The 24,758-nt window shown below is 34.3% G+C and overlaps 1 long non-coding RNA gene and 1 pseudogene across 1 annotated transcript; one reads left to right on the forward strand and one right to left on the reverse strand.

Annotated features, from left to right (window-relative positions):
• Positions 1–4,955: 4,955 nt before the first annotated feature.
• Positions 4,956–7,159, reverse strand: LOC106450198 (annotated as a pseudogene).
• A 1,606-nt stretch (positions 7,160–8,765) lies between these two features.
• LOC125585622 lies at positions 8,766–9,870 on the forward strand. Its single transcript, XR_007322612.1, has 2 exons — positions 8,766–9,354; positions 9,471–9,870. It is a non-coding gene; the product is annotated as an uncharacterized LOC125585622 (long non-coding RNA).
• Positions 9,871–24,758: the final 14,888 nt, after the last annotated feature.

Consider the following 24,758-nt stretch of genomic DNA (forward strand, 5'->3'; position numbering starts at 1 on the left):
CTCTTATATACAGTTTTAGAGGTTGTTTCCCAAAGCGAGACAGGAGCTCCTCAAGGATTGACAAGCCGCTCTGTTTGAGCAAGCTCGCAAAAACATGCGCTGTAGAAACCCATAAAAAAAAAAAAAAAAAAAAAGAGAATGGTCGAGTATCTTTTGGGTGGTCGAGTCGCGGATGATCATATTGTTCTTGTCTGAACCAAGAGTCAAGTATGCCACTAGACAATGGTTAGCCAATGTGGTAGATTTATTCAAAGGACGTTTGAAGCATGACACTTTTGGAAGCACAACAGCAAGACCGGAAATTGGGCGAAAAACCCTAAATTTCTGTATTATGGAATTTTTCGAAGAAGCCGGAAGCTCGGGAAATATTTTCCCTCAGGTCAGGATTCATTTGGAGTTTATTAAAAATACTCAGAGCATCAGAACGGACGTAGAAAAATATTTGAGATTGATCGCGGGACGAAAAATTCACCGGAAGGCCGATATCGAACAAATGACTGAGAAGCTCGAGGTGGCTTGATGAGTGTGTGTTCAGGACGTGGTGGCAAGCTCCTGGCATTGTGTGTGTCAAGGGAATCATGAGGTGCTGCAGTACATGCAACCTGTACATGCAAGCAGCCATGTGGAGCACGAGGTGGATCGGCCAAAGCACGAGGTGTTGCGATGCATGCAACCAGGCCATGCGGCCAGACATATGGAGGATGTGGTGTCTCCTTGCATGGAGCCAGGCCTTGCATCCAGACAGGTAGAGGGCATGGTGTCATATTGCATGTGAGCAGGTCATGCAACCAGCCATGTGGAGCACGAGGTATCGCCGCGCATGCGTCCGGAGCCATGCGAAGCGACACACGGGCTGCCACACAGCTTGTTTCTGATTGGTTGCTGATTATTATAAATATCCCACGACCCCCTCCCATTTCTCCTCATCCAGAACATATCAAAGTCAGTTCAAAACGTGAGAGAGAAAGCAAAGAAAGAAAGATCGAGTTTCGATAGTTTTCGAGCGATTTAGGCAGTTTTCGAGAACAGTTACTCTGCCGATTTTGAGTCAGCACCTGGAGAAAGTTCTGTTCAAGTGAAGAGAGATCAGTTCTAGTGGAGACCAGTTCAATATCAGTCTAGACGTGGGTCTACTTGAGAAGGTCGAGGAAGGGTTCGGATCGTAGAAGTCGGGTTTGGGGTCAAGGCCACGGTCAACCAAAAACAGTGAGTTATAATCAATTGATTGCTTAGTTGTTTTCATGCAGGATCCCGTTACTTGGAAGTTGGATCATGGCAGGAGGCCGGGTCTAACTGAGTAACGGTTTGACTAGTTAATAATTGAGGTTATGTTGATTGAGTTGATGGCATGCTTGTTATTGCTTGAGAACCGTAGTAGCATGCTAATGGTTAGGTTGATTGGTTAGTTAGCGAATGCGGAATCCTTAGATGATATCGCTAAGTTGTGGATAGTTAGGTATTCTGGAATTAGTCTTTATGCTAGATTCTGGAATATGATGGATTGTGTTAATTTGCGATTAATACTAGGAACCTTGTGTTATTTTTACCGGGTTAGTATTAATCATATATTGGCCATATAGCATTTGTGTAACCCACAATGCTAGGCATGTTTGAGGTGAAATGTGTTGATTGTGTGGAGATTAATACTAGGAACCTTGTGTTATTTTTACCGGGTTTAGTATTAATCATATATTGGCCGATAGCATTTGTGTAACCCACAATGCTAGGCATATTGGGGTGAGTTAGTGTTCCTTCAGACCTCGTACCCGGCGGGTTCAAGGAAACCCCTTATTCGCTGGATCAGGAAGATTCAGATAGACGGGGTCATGGCCTATGGCTGAGTGATTACACGACGGTGTAATGTGGCAGTGACCCGAAGGACTGTGGGCTGTCTCGCGGTGACCCGAAGGACTGTGGGCCGCGATCGGTTGAAAGTTCCTTCTTCCGGCCTTTGTGGTAGGAAGATAGGATATTGCCGATAGTGAAGGAGGAACCTAATGTCACCAGGGCCCGAGTTTGTTATATATATATTATATCTTGTTTTGGGTTGTTAAACCCTGGTTTATGTCGAGGTTGAGTTTGGTGATGAGCTAGTAATTAGCATATTGCTAGTTATCATGCTATCGTTTACCGCTGCGTATTTCTGATATTGCTTATGTTATTGTATTGTGCTATTAGGTGAACCTCTCGCTTTAGATTGTTTGGGGTGGGATAGCGAGGGGTTGTATTTGTTAGTTGGGGACTGTAACTCGCTGAGTATTGCTTATGTTATTGTATTGTGCTATTAGATGAACCTCTCGCTTTAGATTGTTTGGGGTGGGATAGTGAGGGGTTGTATTTGTTAGTTGGGGACTGTAACTCGCTGAGTAATGCTAGATTACTCACTCCTCACTCGTTGTTGTTTCAGGTGACCAGTAGCGAGCTTGTAGAGGTCGCGGGAGGCTAGGCTGGCTGGTGTAGATTTGCATCTTTTTGCTTGTATAATATTTTGTGTATTGTAAACCAGATATTATATAAATAAAGCGAATGTTTTGTGCAAATGCCTTGTTGTTCTGATATTAGCTTGTCTGAGCTAACACAACGTCAGATTGGAGTACGGGTTGAGAAGCCTTAGGCTTTGGTCTGACGGGACGTGTTAGTGAGCGGCCTGGCCTAGTCACGAATTGCACTTTTTGTAACTTTGGCTGGATTGCCCGTTAACCCGTCTTATAGCGCTCCTGGACCTTGGTAGACGGTCGGGCCGTCGGTCATGTTCTTGTTTGATTATTGGCCGGTGGTTCGACCTATGCTTAGAATGGTTCGGGGGTGTTACATGCGCAGTTCCAGATACAACGACCTACTGCTTGAAAGCTTCTCGCAGATTGTTTCGTATGGGAAGTCCTTCCAACAAAAATGATCCACAGGAAGTCTTACATGCAACAGATCAGCAGCCTCAAAAGTTTAAAATAACTGTAAATCAGTTGTTTGGAACATATGTATACGTGAGTTGCAAGAGCCCTCCGTAAATCAAAAGATTTAAGTAACTATAAAATTAGCTTTTTGGCTCTTGCAAGTATTTGAAACTCCGTGCTCGAGACAGGGAACGTGAGTTTAGGATGAAAATTGTTCTTCCTTCAAGCTTCATGCAAGCTTCGCTGAAGCGAGACAAAATTATAATTCCACTTCTTCTTTCGCTATTAAACTACTCTACAGCTGATGTGTAAACCGCTGGAAGAAGATAGTTCCAAGCGAGAGTCGAAGTGATCTGATTATATATGTGGTGGTGATAGTTAAATAGATCTCGTGTTAAGAGTTTTGCTGTCATCGGCTTGATTTGAATTTGTGCTATATCGCTAAATATAAACATATCATAGGCTTAAATCTGAGCTTTAAAACAGGGGGCTTAATAGCCGTAGCAGCACAACTTTCGTTTCTCTAGCATTCCGTGTTTTTTCTTACGCTCATTGAATATGGATCAACAAAATTTACAGCTATAATACGTGAGTTTATCTTCAAAAGTCTATAAAACTGATTCAAAATATTATTGAATTATATGAAAACTAATGTTTTTATAATAAAACAATTTAAAATACTAAATAAATATGTAAGAATATTTTAAAACATATATATTATTAATTAATACATATCACATATAACTATTTTCTGATAAAAGAGTGACACGAAAAATTGTATAAAAAATTCCAAAATGATACCAAATCAAAATAGCAAATTCTAAAACAAACCCAAATTCAAAAATAACCGAGTTATTACTATATTTCTTGAATTGAAAACCAAAACTCGCAACCGAATCGAAACCAAACCAATAGTCAAATACAATCTGAACGTGAACCAAAATTTATAAAATATCATCAAATCATAAAATTTTAATTTAAAAATATAAATTATATATAAATATAAACAATCTCGCGCAATCGCGCATGTTATAATCTAGTAATATATTAAATTAGAATACTCTTACATTTCCTCCCACAATCTACCAACTACAATCTAACGAAAATAAGTTATTAAGATGGGCATCACTAAAATTTTCAGTTGTCAAGAAAATAAAAAATCTTCTAAATATATGCTTTTGAAGCGTGTTTAAAGAAACATTGCCTTTTTTAAAATACCGAAATCAGATAAAAAAATTAATGTCACAAAGAAATAATTTTATACAAAACTTACGACTAATGTTCTCTACTTTTTAATAATTTTTCTATATTTTTTAAATTGTAAATATATAAATACAAAACTTACGACTAATGTTGATATATTTTTTATTTACATAATAAAAATGATTTATCATATCAAACAATATATAAATTAAAGAAGAAATCCGGCAGCGTAGCGCGGGTAATTTACTAGTGAATAGTAAAGAACTAAAGACCAATTTTACTGATTTGTTAATTAATCATCCAGAAATAGTCAACACACCTAAATTGGTGAATAAATAAAATATGTATTGTAATTTAAGATAAAAGTATTATAGCAAAATAACTAAAACAATATATATTGGCTATTATATAAAAAAATATATGAAATTATTTCTTTATGATATTAAATTATTTTTTAAAATGATAAATATATTCACCAACCATAATATATTACATAGATATTTACATATAAACTAAAATTATGTACGTTTATATATAATATACTAATAAATAAATTTATAGGATAACATACACCAACAACCATAAATTATGTGACTATACCATAACATATGAAACTATCTTTGATATCTTATATTAGTATTTAATTATATATAGGAGAGATGTGAATGATGAAACATATATGAAAACGGTCTTCTTAAAAATGCATAGACATTGGGTTTGATCACAAATATGGAGGTCTCCAACAGAGATGATCAGATATTTTTTTCTTTTATACCATAGAGTATAAAGTTTATAGTCTAGAGGTTGAGTTTGTATATAACAATTTTTAACTGATCAATAAATTTCAAATTTCATCAAAAAAAAAATGCATAGACATTTTCATTCTATTAATTTTAAAGATTTTTTTCATTTTTTAGTATAAAATGTCTAATATCAATTAATATTTTTTAAAAGCTTTCCTCTCTAATATAAGCTTGTCATTTTGTTGAAAAGGCTTAGACTTCAATTATTTACTATTGCTGCAAGATGTGTCCTTTTATTTTATGTTTGATTAAAATTTACAAATAATACAATAATGTATGCTTTGTTGTTTGGTTAGTAATAATGTTCAATGCTTAATAACTATACAAATTTTTATTAAAAGTAAAAACTATTTTGAATGACTTTATTATTTATATTTTTAAAAGTTTACAAAGTTTGGTTGGTACATATACATAGAACTCATCAAACACCACATTTGCCACCTGGTTCTCCAAACGAGAAAGAATCTCCACTAGATCTGCCATAACCCCAATATGTAACCTCAAAGCAATCATAGACATCAGCATAACATCTTAGTTTTCTATATTCAATACTATAAACTCTTATGTAGTTGGAGTCTATAATCAGACATTTTAAAAATGTGCCGTCTCTAAAAAATCTGCTACTGGAAAGTGTCCATTTCCCATTGGAGGACTCATTTCATACGTGGACATAAATGTATTTCCTCCGTATCTCACGATAGAAGCTCCTTTGTTTAACTCTGTAAACAGCTCTTTGGGCCAGTAACAAATTACTTCATTATCTAGTTTAAGTACCCAGTTTCCACTAGAGACGTCCTATTACATATGAAACAATAACAAACTATTTCAAACAGCATCCCAAACACAATAATATAATGATATAATTTATTCACCGAATTATTTGTAAAGAAAAATATAAAAACTTAATTTAAAAGTCAGTTTAACATCCTTACAAGGAACGAAGACAAACTTACCTGAAATATTTGCAGTGTAAAACAATGGCTTGTTTTTCCATAGACAGATGATCCCAAGAACTGATTTCCAATTCTGTGATTTCGACTTAAAACAACAAAACCAGGACATTGTGTGTTGTAGCACCCAGTTTTACCAAAGCCATCTCCCTAAAATGGAAAAAGAAATACATTTGTAATACTATTTGGTCCGTGAATAAAATAGTAAAGTCAATCCAATCATAGTTTCTTATTTTAATTCTACGTAAGCTTAGTATTATTCATATATGAATAACTATAATTTACTCACAGTCCTTTACAAAAGAAAACAAAATTACTCAGTCCAATATATTGTAAATCGTGTGACACTGTCACCGTACAATCTTGGATGCACCTAAAAAGTAAACATATAATTAGATATGCATGGAAATTTCGAAAATATAAAATTTCCTAAAAGCATATTTATTATTTCCAGCTTATTTTCACATAATTATTTTATGGAATATAAAAACAATAAGTTTACTTACCGCCCAACCAGCTTCTATACTATTGAGTTGACCTGGAGGTCCATTCTCTAATCAGATTTGACTTTTACTATATTGGTTATCTTGTAAATTTAGAGAATGAATACTTATTTCAGCTTCAGCTCCTCGATAGATACTTCCATCTATCATGGTCTCAATTACAGCAAACTGTTTAAAAACCAAATGAGAATTTGTTAGAAGGAAAAAAAAAACGTAAATGAGGCTTGTGTAACTCTTTACAAAAGCTATTAAGAAGTGGAAGATATACATGTTGACCCAAATACTCGGTTGTGTTCAAATGAAAGCTCTCGGATCCATTTCGTTGTCTAAAGATTGGAACCGTTCCCTTTGGACATTGCTCTTTCTTTTCATAGTTGTCGCTTCTTTCAAGATCCTCATATGAGCTGAATATTTCCTATATATAGTATCGCAAAAAAAAACAAAGGAAAAATAAAATTCTGATCCAGACTCTTTGATCCGAATCATAAAACCTTGATATTCTATCTTTAACCGGAACCAGTTTTGTATCTCACATATATGTACCATGCATAATTTACTATCCCACCTGAATCTTGTGATTTTTCAACGATGGATGTTGGAAAGCCGGTTGTTTGTATATCTCAACACAATCAACATCCTGCAAACACACAATGAAAGAGAAGTTCTAAAATTAAAAAAAAATGGAATTGAGGACAGAACAAAGAAAAATAAGCTGGACTCTCACATCAATACTTCCTTCTGCACCTTTAGTAAACAGCAGATAAACACATAGACATAACGCTAGATTTAATGCCATTTATAAATTCTCCTTAATTTCTCTCAAATATATCTACATTACTTTTCATTTTTCAGTATATATAAGCCAACTAGGGCTGGGAAAATTTTCCGTAAAATTTGATCCGATTTGTTATTCGTTTCGATTTGATCTGAATATTCCGGATATCCGTCAAGGTTCGAATCAAATCAAATAACAAAATGTGATATCCGTACAAAACAAAGCAAATCACAAATATTATTTTTTGGAAAGCCGGATGTCCGATCCGTATATTTAAAAATATCTAATGTAATTGTATATACAAACTATTATATCTATACATATTTTATGATATAATTTGGTTAATTTTTTTATTTTAAGTTGTTTTTAAAAAAAAATGTTTTGAGTTATTTCATATCCAATTTAATTTTATGTTGACTCAAATTTTAACATATGAGTTTTCTTATTAGGCTTGTTAATATTGAATTTTTCTTTACAATTTCCGTTAAAATGTTAATTTATTCGTATGATATTATTATTTTTATTTTAAATTGATATTTACATGTTTTTATTATTTAATTTTAATGTTATATATATATATATATATATATATTTAATATAATTGGCGGATCGAATCGAATAATCTGCAAATATTTTTAAAAAATTCAGATATCTGAAAGTTCAGATATCCATAATTTTGTGGATCGAATCAAATCACAAACATATATATTCGTCTGGGACAGACGGATCACGGATATTGCGAATTTTCCGGATAACCGCTTCGTGCTGAAGCCTAAAGCCAACGGAGGTCAACAACCATATGTAATGCCACTGCAGTTCATGTCTTTAATTATAATCTTACCAAATTTTTATATGCGTTTTTTGGTAAATATCTTTAATTTTTATTTTGTCAACGGTCAATATCTTAATTTACTAAGTGAATAGTAAAGAACTAAAGACCAATTTTGCTGATATTTTTTTTTTTTTTGATAACTCTGGTATCTGGGCAGCCACATTCCCAACTATCCTCTCGAAAGGGGTCCAGCGCCCCAACGGAAGGGATGTTAAATCCGTTGTGGTCAAGGCTCGAACCCGGGTGGCGGGCATTACAGCTGTACCTCCTTTACCACCAAGCTACGAGCGCTTTGTTAATTTTGCTGATATGTTAATTAATCATCCAGAAATTGTCAACACACCTAAATTGGTGAATGAATGAAATATGTTTTGTAATTTTAAATAGAAGTATTTTATCGACTTAACTAAAACAATATATATTGGTTATTATATATAACGATATATGCAATTAATTTTCATAATATTCAATTTTTATAAAATGATAAATATCTTCACCAAACATAATCTATTACGTATGTACATATAAACTAAAATAATTGACTTATATATATTATACTAATAAATAAATTTATATGATACCATACACAACCATAATTTTGTGACCATACTATATAACACATGAAACTATCTTTGATTTCTTATATTTAGTATTTAATTAGCTATAAGAGTGACAAAAATATGTGAATGATAAAACATATGTGAAATTTTTCTTCTTAAACAAGAATACACATATTCCTTCTAGCAATTTTATAGACTTATTTTTCGCATAAAATGTATAATATCAATTATATTTGATAAAAGCTTTCCTCTATAATATAAACTTGTCATTTTGTTGAGAAGACAGAATTCAATTATTCACTATTGCTGCAAGATGTGTCCTTAATGTTTGATTAAAATTTACAAATTATAACGTATGCTTTTAAATTCATTTATTATTTTAAATTACTAAAATAAATAATAATGATTTTTTATAAAAAATACACGGCCGTTACTTCCGTTGGGAACAGTTTTTTATCCCGCCCAATGTTATCTCTATGTGTCAGAGACTGATTGGTTACAAAGATATGCTTCATCTACATCTGAATCCTCCTATCATGCCTCTAATGGTTTTTTTTTTTTGCTAAAATATCATGCCTCTAATGTTGTTAAGAATTAGTTTTTTTTTTTTTAAATGATGTATCTGACTAAGGATGAAGTTGTGAAACTATCACCGCATGCACGGGCATCAGAGATGTGGAAGATGAGGAACTAAGATGCTTTTTCTTCGGAATGTCACCTTGACATCTTTCTTTTGTGATTGCTTTGTACACAGCTTGGTACGAGAAGAGACAGATGAAAAATATGTACTCTCCCCTCCTAGAAGGACTATTGGCCCTCAGTATTGAATAGGTTCAGGTAAAATCTTCGGTTCGCTTTGGTTTGGTATGCAATGGTTTTGGTTTCAGTTGGTGGTGATATGCTTTGATAGATTTAAAGTGTTTTCTGCCTGACTAAATTCTTGATGACGCAAGGTATATACTCACGATCACCGAAGAATGTTACGTCGGAGAACCGAACGGATTAGATCGAAGACCACTGATGAACAGTTTTAATCATCTCTAGATTATTAATTGATGGGGATAGTTTTGTGTGTATTTCTTTGGTATGGGGTCGTATAGTAATTAAAGAAATTAGGTAAGACCACTTCCTTAAAAATTAGACAGCTGCCACATTATACAGTAGAGATCTTACATATACATAAGCCTGTAATTTGTTCCTCACGTAGTCCTAGTGAAGTTTAATTAAGATCAATAAAAAAATTTCCGATAAACCTTATCGGATCCGGTCGGTTCTGAGAGGAAATGTAATTAGTGATACAAAGTGGACTATTCCGAAAGCGTACCACACTGCATAATCTGAATTTGAAATATCTTCTCACTCTTTCCACGGAGTGAACGAATCGTCTGTTACATGATATTAATAATCAAAGCTTGAGTCTCTCTTCTTTGACTCATGTTTGTTTAAATGGAAAAAGCAAGAAATCAGAAGACCATGAAGCCTTCCTCCTTTTTAGCGTGTATGCCTTTAGTCACAAATATTTAGGGTTTAAGATAAATGTTGAAGTGTTAATATATCTTGTATATTAAAACAGAAGTCACAACCTTGATTCATGTGTCATATTCCTAGAAAGTCATGTTACAATTAATATATAATCTTATCATTTAAATTTTGGGCATACCAGAAATTTTTATTGGGCTATCAATAATATTAATTGGATTTAAACAATAGATGATCCATTGGATTTATAGATAGTATAAATTAAATAGATATAATTTAATGTTGTAATACTATACCTCTATATGCTAAATATTTAAATGTTTGTCAATGTTAACTTTTAAAATTATAATTTTTTTTAAATAACAAAAATCATATTATATAACAATGATTAATCTTTTACTACCTTAAACCAATGAAAACAAATTTTAAACTATATAGTTTATTTTAAAAATTAAACAAAAACTAAATGTTTAATTATTTACTCGATAATATAAATCTATGAAACGAAAAGTTTAACTTTTAAAAAAAATTTAAATTTGTGAAATGTTACAATATCTTTGAATATGACAACAAAACAATATTTTACTAATATTTATATATATAGTTACGATTTTAATAATAAAATAATAATCCGAAAAAATATATATATATATATAGAAGAAGATACAAATACATGTGAAAGTTTGAAACAATTTATTCAATGAAAAAAATATACAGTAAACTTATTATGTTTTAAAAATTGATAAACACATGTATATTATAATATATACCAATTTAGAATTGAAAACAAAACATTTATATAAAAATAAATGAAAACAAAAATCCGCGCGGTTGCGCGGATCGAGATCTAGTTTAAGGTTTAAGATAAATGTTGAAGTGTTTACACTACCCGCTCGATACTTCGAGTATATAGCGTAATTTGCAAATAATATTCTTTTGTCGAATATCTATCCATGTTCATTTATTTTTATCAACAGGTTTTCGGATCACTTTAACGAAATGAAAAGCTTTTCAAATAGAAACAAGCTACAAGGGAATATACGGACGTAAATATGAACTCGATGCAATTAATCAATAATTTTGGAGTCCGAAGATTGGTCGACCATCGGCATAGAAGGTTTTAAACTCAGGTTCACACGCTTCCCAAAACGAAAAAGGTGAACTCAGGGTTTTGCAGGTTCACGCGTAAGAGACGGATTCATAACTATTTCGCGGGCCCCACGACGCGTAGCGGTCCGCGATTGGTTGGATTTTTTTTTTTTTTAAGAAATCAAACAAAAAAAGAAAATAATAATAAAAAATTAAATTGGTGAACTCCTCTAAAGTTTCACTAATGCAGATGCCCTAAGCCTCCAGTGAATAATAATATAAAGTTTATGAACCCCGAATGGAAGGGAAATTGATAAATTAAATATGGACTTCAGACTCCTTGACCATGTCATTTTATTTTGTCAATTGAATATGTAGGCTTTGGCGTTCGGATACCCGTTGACATTCGGGTCAGATTTTTTGGGTTTTCGGATTTTCGGGTTTACGCTTCTAGGTCCCATACTAAAATTTTATTAGTACGGTTCGGGTTCGGATAATAACACTTCGGGTTCGGTTCAAAATTGTATTGCATCATAAAACCCATAAAGTAATCATATATCGTACGGATTCGGGTTATATCGGTTCGGTTCGGATATAACCAAAGTAAAACAAATTTTTTGAAGTAAAACATAAAGAAAAACATCTAAATTAAATAAAAATTAATCTATCACATATAAAACTGATAAAATAACAACAAAATATTAAATCAAGCATGAAAACAAACATCATTTGTAAACAATACACTACAAGAAAACACATGCTTAACGACGAAAATTAACGAGGAAAAACAATCCTCGTAAATTTGCGTCGAGTTTACGACGAATTTACGTGAAAAACTAAAGTCATCGTTATTTCCTCGTAACGTAACGACAAAACTGTTTCGTCGTAAAGTGGATGTAACTTTACGAGTATTTTACGAGGAAAAACAATTTCCTCGTAAATACGACGTAAACTTTGCGTGGTATTTACGAGGGAATAGTTTACGTGTATTTAGCGAGGAAATTTTTGAATCCACCAACTTTATAGGTGTTACACGTTTTTTTGGCCCACCTAATTAATTTTCGTCGTAAATATATAGCAAAATTACAACTACCAGATTCGAAGAAACATTTCCTGGTATATCCACAAGTGACGTAGACAAAAGGAAAGATCATCACTTCATTAAGTGGTTGCGGAATCAGGTATTAACTAAAACTTTTTTTTCATACATTATCTGTATTTCATTAACATTCTCTTTATTTTTGCAGGTTGATTATGACGACGACGATGCAGATTATCCTAAGTGGTTACACGAAGTAATTCAATCTCCACTTGTAAAGGTCACCACATCACAGATGTATTTCACACGAGGCTATACTTTTCATACATATGACTATGGTAGACAGCGGGCGACCAGTAACTATGGAATATGTGTGAAAGGGGAAACAGATTTCTACGGGATCTTGACGGAGATTATTGAAGTCGAATTTCCAGGGATACTGAAGCTGAAATGCGTCCTCTTCAAATGTGAATGGTTCGACCCCGTCGTCAACAGAGGTGTTCGGTCTAACAAATTCGGTGTAGTTGATGTCAACGGTGGAAGAAGGTACAACAAATTCGAGCCTTTCATCTTAGCTTCACAAGCAGACCAAGTTAGCTTCCTTCCATACCCTCGGATGAGAGATTCAGGTATAAATTGGTTAGCAGTGATCAAAGTTACACCTCGAGGACGAATCATCAGTGGAGAAGAACCACCATTGCAAGAAGAACAGATAAATGAAGTCGAGGAACCTGAACAAGAAATTGATGACATCCTTCTCATTGATCCGCATAATCACGAGTACGAAGATCTTACCGATGATGCCACAGACGAAGCTGTTGAAGACGAGTTTAATGAAAATGATGATGTTTCTAGTGATGACGAGAATGTCGATGTATCCGATTGATGTATTTGTTTTATGAATAAGATGAGGGAGTTTGTTTTATGAATAAGATAATGTGGGGTTTGTTTTATGAATAAGGTAATGCCGAGAGTTTGTTTTATGAATAAGCAAATGTGGGAATTGCGGTTTGGAATGGAAATAAAGATGGAGTTTGGAATATATGAAGTAGAAAATAAGGAATATGGGGTTTCGGGTTTTTGGTTTCGGGTTTCGGGTTTTGGGTTTTGAGTTTCGGGTTTGGGCTTTCGGGTTTCGGGCTTTGGGGTTCTAGGGATATATATATGAAGTAGAAAATTAAAGATGGGGGTTTGGAATATATGAAGTAGAAAATTAAAGATGGGGGTTTGGGTTTCGGGTTTCGGGTTTCGGGTTTCGGGTTTCAGGTTTGGGGTTTCGGGTTTCGGGTTTGGGGTTTCGGGTTTAGGGTATGGGGTTTGGGGGTTGGGGTTTCGGGTTTCGGGTTTCTGATTCTAGGGATTTAAACATAACACTCGTTAATTCCACGTAAGCACAAATCGTCGTAAAGTCCACGCATGATTAAATCGTCGTAAAGTCCACGTAGGATGAAATCGTCGTAAAGTCCACGTAGGATTAAATCGTCGTAAAAACCACGTAAGACAACGAGGAAATAACGACGAAACCTAAAATTAAATATGGGGTTTGGAATATATGAAGTAGAAAATTAAAGATGTGGGTTTGGAATATATGAAGTAGAAAATAAGGAATATGGGGTTTGGGGTTTCGGGTTTCGGGTTTAAGGTTTCGGGTTTGGGGTTTCGGGTTTCGGGTTTCAGGTTTCGGGTTTGGGGTTCTAGGGATATATGAAGTAGAAAATTAAAGATGGGGGTTTGGAATATATGAAGTAGAAAATTAAAGATGGGGGTTTGGGTTTTGGGTTTCGGGTTTGGGGTTTCAGGTTTGGGGTTTCGGGTTTCGGGTTTGGGGTTTCGGGTTTAGGGTTTCGGGTATGGGGTTTGGGGGTTGGGGTTTCGGGTTTCGGGTTTCTGATTCTAGGGATTTAAACATAACACTCGTTAATTCCACGTAAGCACAAATCGTCGTAAAGTCCACGCAGGATGAAATCGTCGTAAAGTCCACGTAGGATGAAATCGTCGTAAAGTCCACGTAGCATGAAATCGTCGTAAAGTCCACGTAGGATTAAATCGTCGTAAAAACCACGTAAGACAACGAGGAAATAACGACGAAACCTAAAATTAAATATGGGGTTTGAAATATATGAAGTAGAAAATTAAAGATGGGGGTTTGGAATATATGAAGTAGAAAATAAGGAATATGGGGTTTCGGGTTTCGGGTTTGGGGTTTCGGGTTTGGGGTTTCGGGTTTCGGGTTTGGGGTTTAGGGTTTCGGGTTTCGGGTTGGGGTTTCGGGGTTGGGGTTTCGGGTTTGGGGTTTCGAGTTTCGGGTTTCGGGTTTGGTGTTTCGGGTTTCGGGTTTCGGGTTTCGGGGTTGGGGTTTCGGGTTTCGGGTTTGGGGTTTCGGGTTTGGGGTTTGGAATATATGAAGTAGAAAATTAAAGATGGGAGTTTGGAATATATGAAGTAGAAAATAAGGAATATGGGGTTTGGGGTTTCAGGTTTCGGGTTTCGGGTTTGGGGTTTCGGGTTTCGGGTTTGGAGTTTGGAATATATGAAGTAGAAAATTAAAGATGGGGGTTTGGAATATATGAAGTAGAAAATAAGGAATATGGGGTTTCGGGTTTCGGGTTTGGGGTTTCGGGTTTCGGGTTTGGGGTTTCGGGTTTCGGGGTTGGGGTTTCGGGTTTCGGGTTTGGGGTTTGGGGCTTGGGGTTTGGGGTTTCGGGTTTCGGGTTTGGGGTTCTAGGGATTTAAACATAACACTCGTTAATTCCACGTAGGATGAAATCGTCGTAAAGACCACGTAAAAAGATTTAAACATAAATCACGTTAATTCCACGTAAGCACAATCGTCGTAAAGTCCACGTAAAGAAAAACACGGGCCTTTGTGATTCCTCGCCATTTCCTCGTAAAAAAAAACACGGGCCTTTGTAACTGCTCGGTATTTCGTCGTAAATTTACGACGAATTTGCGACGATATGTAATCTTATATATACACCCGACCGCTCACTCTTTCTTTCCTCTCTACTTTCTCTCTACTTCCTCTCCATTTCGTAGCAATGGTAAGCCTCTCTGATTCCTCTCTAATTTGGTTAGTTTAGGATAGATTAGGTGGTTAGTATAGGAAATTTAGATAGGTTTGCGGATTTTATGTTATTTAGTGTTGATTAGGTGGATAATGTTGGAAAATATATTGTTGATGTTAATTTTAAAAATTTCATTTTTTTTTCCAGGTTCGAAAAGGAAGACTTACTGCCCATTACAGAGAGATCTTCGGTGAGCCGGGTAGTCGTTTAGACCCGGCCTCTTCTTCCGCTCCCAGTTCTTCGGGCCAGGAGACTGTCCCCGAGACTCAGTACACTCAGAGAGTCTCTGGGTCTACTTCTTCTAGTGCACCATCGGCTCCTCATGTGCCTCCTCCGATGCCTCCTCCTGTGCCTCCTCCGATGGCACCTCCGATGGCCGCTGATATTCATCCTGATCTGATGGTGCCTCCGAGTGCTCCTTACTCGCAGTACACAGTAGAGGACATTCTCAGTCTGCCAGGCAGAGAAGGTTTACCAGTCATCGACCCAGACCGACCGGACGGAACGTTGTGGTATGTTGCATTAATTTTTTTAATTCGTTTAAATATCTTTTATAACATTAAAAAATAATTTATATTTTAAATTTGTATTTTCCAGGTGGGGGGTTGACGGATGTCTTGCATCGGACGTAACCGACACGATCAAGGGTTACTTCTCCATGGCACATCCAAACTGGAGTAAGACGCCTCACTACGTCAGAAAGACGTGGTTCAAAATTTACGCTGTAAGTTTCTATTAATTAATTATATATATTTTAATTTTTTCATGATTTATATATATACTTTCTAAAAAACTAATTGTTAATTTATTTTTTCCAACAGCAAAAATATAATTGGGCTTTGGGGATCACTGAGAGGGTGAGGAAGAAGTTTAACGCGAAAGCGAAAGTTCGCTTGTTGGACACGGTCTCCAACTGGAAGGGTGACTGGATCGTGAAGGGGTATGAGCGTGGCAAACCCGCTGAGCTCACCACGGACGTGTGGGATGGCCTCATCCGTTATTGGCGCCTTCCTGATTCGATTAGAATCGTCCAGGCTTGCTCTAACTCCCGTAACACGGTCGATGAGCACGGGAACGGGCCGATGCTTCACACTACGGGCCAAAAACCCCACGCCGGTGTCCGTTTGGAAATGGTAATTAAATATTTTATTAAATAATTTTTTTAATAATTATATTAATTTATTCTAACTTTCTTAACTGTTTTTTAGGCCAAAGAGACGGGAGATGTCCCGTCTCTTATGGAACTTTACGAGAGGACCCACAAGAACAAGGCGGGCGTATTTGTAGATGGCAAGTCCGAGCAAATCTACAACAACGTAGTTGCTCGGGTTGAAGACCGCCAGACTCAGCTGACCCAGCAGTCTACCGACGGATTACCCGTCACCTTATCCACACTTGAAGTGGATAAGATTTACGAGGAGGTAAATTTTCAAAAAAATTAATTTTTAATTATTCATTTAATTTAACTTTAAATATTTACTTACAATATTTATTTTTTGTTTTTAAGGTTGTCCCTAAAAAAAAGGGACGGACGTTGGGTATTGGTTCCGTCAACGATGTTCCGAGAGCGACATCGTCTTATGGTCAGCGACGGGATGATGAAGTCACGGAGCTGCATAGAGAGTCCGCTCAGCTGCGTAACGAGTTGACCGCGACAAAATCTCGTATGGGTGGAGTTGAGGGCTTCTTGGACGTTATTGCGGCCACAAATCCGGAATGGGAGTCCATGTTGAGGAACATGCGACAACAACATCCCATTCATGGCGAGTCATCTAACGACGTACATAACGAGGCGGATGTTACGAGGAGGAGTGATGAATTCTACCGGGCGATGAACGACCCTTAGTTTTTTTTTTGTTGCTGTATTATATAAATTCAAAACTTATTTATTTATAAAATATTTTTATATGAATTTATTTTTATTTTGAATTTTAATTTATTATTAAATTAAATAATTTTAATTATTTTTTAATTATATTTTAAAATTCTGTAAAATAATAAAAACGAAGTAAATTCGTAGCTAATGTACGACCTCTTTACGTGGAAATCTTACGAGGAAATGACGAGAAACAGTTTACGAGTATTTTACGAGGAATTATTTACGAGGAAATAACGAGGAAATGTTTACGACCATTTTACGAGGAAATCATTTCGTGGTTGTTACGTGTATTTTTCGAGGAAAATCTTTCAAGGTATTTACGTGTAGATTACGAGGAACTGTTTTCGAGTTATTTACGAGGAATTGTAGCGACGTCCTTACGAGGAATTGTAGCGACGTCTTTACGACGAATCGTTTTACTTCGTCTTTACGACGAAATATATTCCTCGCTAAGTTACGACGAATTAGCGAGGAAATATGTGTTACGACGGACGTATAACGAGCAAACGCGTTTCCTCGCTAATTCGTCGTAAAGACTCTTTTACGACGAAATAACGAGGAAAACCGCCCTCGTTAAGATTATGTTTTCTTGTAGTGATATGTATTGCCTTATAGAGAGTAGACTTTTTATTTCAATGAGTAAATTATAAAATACTTATTTATAACTAATTGTGTACTTAAAGCATTTATTAGAATTTTAATATTTATTATTATATATAATATTACCACAAATATTGAATTTAATAATTGGAATACTTATATATATTTCAAAATATTTATATTGACTATTAATTTCGGATTTTTCGGATTACCCGTTCGGATTCGGTTATTAATATTTCGGGTTCGGATATTTTTTCTACCACCCTACAAAATCCGTTCGGATATTTTTACGTTTCGGGTCGGATAACGGATCGGGTTTTTCGGTTCGGATTCGTTTCGGATTTCGGGTTCCGGATTTTATACCTAGGTCTATGGATATGTCATCTTAATACTTTCAATTTTAAAAAGTTATTTAATTTATATAACACGACAAAAGAAGGTGAGTAGTCGATAGCACATGTTTAGGAACAAACCTTATTATATTGGTAAGAAAAATATTTAGATAATATTATTTTGTTCTTTGACGTCCAGTTGTATCATTATACTCAAAATCTTCTAATAACTGTTTTCTGTTTAAATAAAAATATGTTTATCTATTTCTTATGACAAACTAATGAAATAAATCTTTCTCTGAAATATCGTCTCCAGATTACTTTTTCATAAATACAAAATGTGTTGTATTCCACATTAATTAGAGGTATTGGCTTAGCTTATGGATTGATCTTCGTTGCAGAGTGTAATTGCAATTTTCACAAACTCCATTATATTTTTGCTGAAGAAACTCAAGCATACTGCAAACTAGGTCCTCCATCAAGGTCTTATATATCACGGATTGTAACAGATAATTTAACATCCTTATCTTAAAACATACAATAAATTAATATGCTTTAATACTTTGTGTATAGTTCAAGGTTGTTTGTGTGTCATGTATGATGTGTCGAGTTTTAACCCGATTATCTAACTGCAAGTGCACAGTAAAGTACGCAGTAGTAATACGGGATCGAATCCACAGGGACCGATGATCACACGTAGAGTTGCAGTCAAGTTAATAGCTACAGCGAATCAAGATATAATTTTGATGGTTTTTATTTAATTTTCTCTAGTGTCACAAAACATAAACAAGCTGTAAAAAGATGATTTAAATGATTTGAAAACTATTTTAAAACAAACGTTGGGCATTGGGAATTCTCAGGGATTTCTTTTTAATCAAGATACAATTAATGGCAGACACAAGGATATATTAAGAACCGTCTAGAACTCAAACACGATATTAGAATTAACCTACTTCCGTAGCGCTAATTCTCTATGTTATAGAAATCTCCACACTAACTTCCGCTGAGTTTCAATTTCTAAACAAGCATTAAGAACAGGTTCAATATGTTCACAAAGCGCAATAACATCAACTTCCGAGGGTTAAGGACACTTTGCTCATCTAAAGTATTTTCGGAAGTTCAAACAATCACTTTCGGTGCATCAAACAATCTGAAATCATGAACTAAGTGATCAATTCAGTTCAAGCAGTAAGAAATCCATTAGATGAAGAACCAAAACGTAATCCCTTAGTCTACGCACGTTTTATGAATCAAAACATCAAAAAATCCCCTATGAGAACCCCTAAACCCAACTAGATGACTACTCACACATAACTAAGCAAGAACAACACGATTTTAATGAAGAAAACATGATAAGATTGTATTAAAACAGAGGAAAGGTTCAGAAGATCTTCTCCAAATGGTTTTGAGATGAACTCCTTTACAAATCTTCACAAATCACACAAAACAAGTACAAAACTCTCAAATCTCTCTCAAGAACTTGTAAATCTCCTTCTTGGTCGTCTCTGGTCTTTTCTGAGTCCCAAAGGTCGAGTTCTTCTCTCTATTATTGAGGGGAGTGGGTAAAAAGGAGTGAAAAGCTCGTTTGTGCGTGTGGAGCCCGTAGAGCGTGGGATCGGTCGATCCACATGGACCGGATCGGTCGATCGATTTCTGAAACCGTGGATCGGTCGATCCACATTGACCGGATCGGTCGATCTGTGGCTCTGTGCGATCAATACTTCTCGTTCGGTCCATTGTTCGGTCCATCTTGCTTCTGAATAAATCCCGAATGCGTTCTTTTCTTTCAAGCTATCTAGTAACCTGCATATTACACTTAAGAACACCAAAACGCATCAAATAGACCAAACCATTAATTAAAACCGACCATTTAATTGCTCCAAAACGAGTTTAAAACCGTTAAAAATACGGAATATCAATGTACAGACTACAGTTATATCTAACTAATACTAAAAGGGTTATATGAGGAGTAGAGAGGGTGTCCACATCATATTAGAAATTCGTCCAATCAGGTTTTAACGTTTTGCCACGTAATCAAATGATTTCGGATATTGGGCTTAACTTTTTTAACGAGCCGGCAATTTAATCTTAATGGCCCAGTAAGCCCATTTCGTAGAAGGCATTGTCACCTTAATCTTCACCGACGCGAGACACGAGATCTGCTTTTTCATTTTGTCCAAACCCTAAATTTTGTGAAACCCTTTGCTCTTCTCCTTCTTCTTCTTCGTTTCTGTTTCACGAATCTGTTGATCAATCAATACACTTTCCACTTCTTTTTCCCTTTAATCTCATTTATGGCTTCCTTTCGCATTCCCCCTCGATTTGTTACATACAAAGATATACTCTCAAGCGATGAATTCCATCAGCAAATCTCCTGTTTCCGGCGATCTTACCTCGAAAACAGATGGTTCGTAATTCTCCTCCTTTCACCGTAAACACATCTTCAGAAGCTTAATTTAGTGTTTCTCTTCCAGATTTTTTTCCCGGAAGCTTCTTAGAGGTGTCAGACGTCGGCAGCCATGGCGATTATCGAGCACCAACGTTCAGAAGATTATGACCCATCCATTTGTACGTTTACTTGGATCTTCTCTATTTCATATAGTTGTTGTTTGACTACTTTTGTCTCTCTCTATTCATTGACATAATTCAGTTTTGTTGTGGTTTCAATGCATCTAGAACTTGATTTTCTTCAAAATGGAAGCTTAGAACCACTGATTTTAGGATTGTGGTACATGCTCTGATCCATGCTCTATCCATTTAGTATTTGTGAAGCAGAAAGCTCAGATCCATATTTGGCTATTTGAGCAGAAATGAGGATACGAAAAGCTCAGATCCAGATTTGGCTATTTAAGCAGAAATGAGGATACAGAAGAATTAATGTAAGCAATCATATTTTCTTCTGTGCTACACATTTTCCAGCGACTAATCTGTTGTTAATGACATAAGTATGAACTATGTAGTTTCTCAGTTAGTTGTCTTGGAAAATCGAGTTTGAATACATCAACACTATGACTAACTCTCTAATTCAGTTTTTAGAAAAGAATGGGTCAGTTACTTAATTTCACTTTCTTACGGTAGGACTCCTACCTTGCCAGGTTTGTCAAAAAAATTCAAGGATTGATTGTTTCAATTTTTTTTTGGATTGTTTATATTTAGTGTGTTGGCGTTTGGATCTAGAGAAAACATTGATCCTTCCGAATATCAAGATTCTTTGCTATATTAACTCTAATCTGTATTTTGTCGGTTCCATAATGTGTTCAGTTGTTTCCATTGATTAAACATTTAGGCTATCAAAAGACTTTTCATCTGGCTAATGTGAAATTTACTAAAGGTTAGATGAATAGATTTTTTTTGTCTGTTATTGTTTTTTCCATTAAAATTTCTACTTAAATTCTGTTGTGTTAAGGTTGGACTTTTTGTGATCCCTAGGAAATATTTCTGTGAGACTTTCGTAAAGGAGCATCTTAAGGAACCAATATATTGCTACTTGCTGTGAGTGGCTCCTTTCACTTTGAAGGTTCTTTTATAACTTAGCTTTTGATCTTGAAAGGCACATTAACGTTGAATTTGAACGCAAAAACAGGTTAGAAAATCTATGGGACAATGCTGCAGATGCAGAAGAAGACACTTTATGTTGCTAAGGCTGAAAAGTGCAAAGTTGGCTATGAAAACAACATGAGAGATTACAACAGATTATCTGGTAAAGCAAGTGTCAATCGAGTTTCAGTTTATATATTGGTTATTATTTGAGTTGTTGACCATATCTGATTTGTTGTTACTCTAATGAAGAAGGTCGAAAGGAAGATGAGGCCTTCTACCAATACAAATCTAGAACGACCGTCATACTCCTCCTGCCATGTTCAGGCTGCATGTTTCCTCTTCTATGTGACTCTTGATTTCCTAAGCTTTCATTCATGTTCTTGCGTTACAGTAATAACTCCCCTTATCCAAATGTTTCATGTGTTGCTTTTCAAGTTTAACTTAAAAGCTTTCTTCGCATATACCTTATTTAACATTATACATTAAAAAACCATATGTTAAATGCTTGAAAAAAATCTCACAAAAATTATATTACGGAGGAATTCAATGCAGCAAAATTAGTTATAGATCTAAAGATTACTTTGCAAACAATTTACTAATCAAACCAATGTAAGAAAACAAGAAAAGGACCCAAATCTAATAACATAATTTACCAAAACAAATTAACCTTACCATCATATAGTTAATTCATTACAAATTTACAGTATCTTCTTTTGACGGTACTTATTAGTAAATTTTTTAATTTATATTATGAAAATTAATCAGTAACATTTTTTTTGCCAACTAATCAGTAACATTTATTTCAAAAATCATAATCAGTATATGATAATATGGTTTACTTGAATTTCAAATATAAAAATAGAAAAAGTTATATCAAACGTGTAAATTTTTATTTTCGGGGTCAAATATATTAACTAAATAATATTACATAAATAATTTTATAATTAATTATACATTTTAACTCAAACTGTCGCACAAAAAAAAATTTAACTCAAACAAAATTTTAACAATAATCTATCGTAAAAACTAAATTTAGTAAAAACATGAGATAATCCACTTAGGTATATAAAATTAAAGGAAAAATATGTGAAATTTATTTACAAGTTTGTTTTTTTCTACTAACAAAAAAGAAACATATCACAGGCTTTTTATGGTCATCCAATTCCAAGAATCACAAGAAATGATATAATGCCACATCCAATTTTTAATATATAATTAAAACATAGATAACTAAACAAAAGAAAAGTATCTTAAACATTTTAACAAGAAAAAACTAAAATCATATTTTGGAAAATAAATAATATTTATTTTCAAAAATTATAGCTAAAATTTTAAATAACATGGTTTATTTAGTATTAAAATATAATATCATGTACAAAATTTAACTAATTGCATATTTTACTACAAGAGAATACGCATGTTACTTTAATTATTTAAATTATTTGTTAATTTTTATCCCGCCCGTAGGAATTGAAAATAAAAAGAAGTTAAGATACATAACTGAAAAGAATAATAGATCCAAGAAAATCAATATGGAATACCAAATAGATAAATGTAAGTCAAAATCATATATTATCATATGTTAACTGCACCATTCATATTTTCCATGCTCCTTTAACATTAATTGGGAAAGTTGTGTAGAATCAATACGACTTATAATTAGACTACTGTGAAGAAAATCTTAAAGGTCGGTGTAGTTTTCAAGACTATTATTAAGTTTGATATTAACAACAAATCAAAGTATACGAGGACTTCTCATAAGTTGGTAATCCAATTCACATATAAAATTATGGGACATTAGCAAAACTTAATGAAGCAGTCAGTTAACACAACACAGAAAAAAAATCCAAAAGAATTTTGGTAAATAAATTAAAGAATTTTGGTAAATAAGTTACCATTGAACTTAATTTATAGGATATATGAAAAATACAGAATCCAGATTTTTTGGGTAAATAGATTATTTGAATTTTATAATAGAAATTCAAGAAACACCGACCATAAAATATCATTTGAACACCAAAGAAAAATATATGCGAAGAATACTCAACACATATACATAAAATAGTTAAATTAAATTCAAAATTAAAATTATAAATTTCAAAGACAAACAAACCGCGCGTAGCGCGGTAAAATCTCTACTATTCATAATTAGCATAGTTACATCAAAGACCAACTATAACGGGACTATTTAGTTATACTAGGGATCGTTATCCGCGCCAAGGCGCGGAGTTTTTGCATTTTAATCTATTTTTGTCTTTTGCTTACTAATCTAGCATTCAGTTTTTCAATGCTTTTTATCTTCACATTCTCCTCTTGTCTTGTTTACATTTGTTTTCACGTTCTATCGTTTGATTTGTCTTAGTTTGGCTTGTGTAATAACTTAACCCTGCTCATTCTTCTTTCATTCTTTATTGATTGATATTTTTATCTCGCTTAGCTCTGTGTTGCCACTAATTTGCTCGAATCATTTTTCATCATCTGCTTCGTATTCTTTTCATATTCATTAACTATTGTCTCCAATCTCTTTAAATCCTAAAAATCCTACATGTTTTTTTGTTTATTAAATCACATATTAAATATTGTTGAAACTGTTTATTTATTCTAATAAATCCTTACGATTATAACTAAGATGATCTGGATAAAAGACTGATTATAATTTAGTTGAAATTAAAGTCTAAAGTAGAAGTTATTAAACTTGCAATCTTTTTTTTGTCATCCAAGATAGCTTTAGTCAAATCAATTATATTGATTTAGAAAACTCATAAGCTATTTCAATCCCAAACAACCAAAAAACAGACGCATTTGTTAATGACCCTGCGGCGGGTTTCCTTTACTATAAATATAATTGTTTGTCACAACTGTTAATAAACCCAAATGTGTTTACAAAAGCTACCCATATAAGAGTTTCATACTCATTTCTCTTTCTCTAGTCATCTCCTATGTTAGTAGCTATCATAATACAATCATCAAACAAATGACATATTTCTTGGTTCCATATAGAATATGCAAAACGACTGTTTTCTGCAGACTCCATGATCACTGAGTATTATAAATATCAAACTCTGTCTATGGTCTATTTATATGTTGAGGAAATGCCTCGAAATGTAGCTTCCAAATAATGATTTCCAGGTCAACACATTGCATGTTAACCTCCACAATGGGATCAGCGGATCTGTAGATACCACTACATGTCGAGTCGAACGCAGCTACACATATGT

Source organism: Brassica napus, chromosome C4, assembly GCF_020379485.1.
Source record: "Brassica napus cultivar Da-Ae chromosome C4, Da-Ae, whole genome shotgun sequence".
NCBI lineage: Eukaryota > Viridiplantae > Streptophyta > Magnoliopsida > Brassicales > Brassicaceae > Brassica > Brassica napus.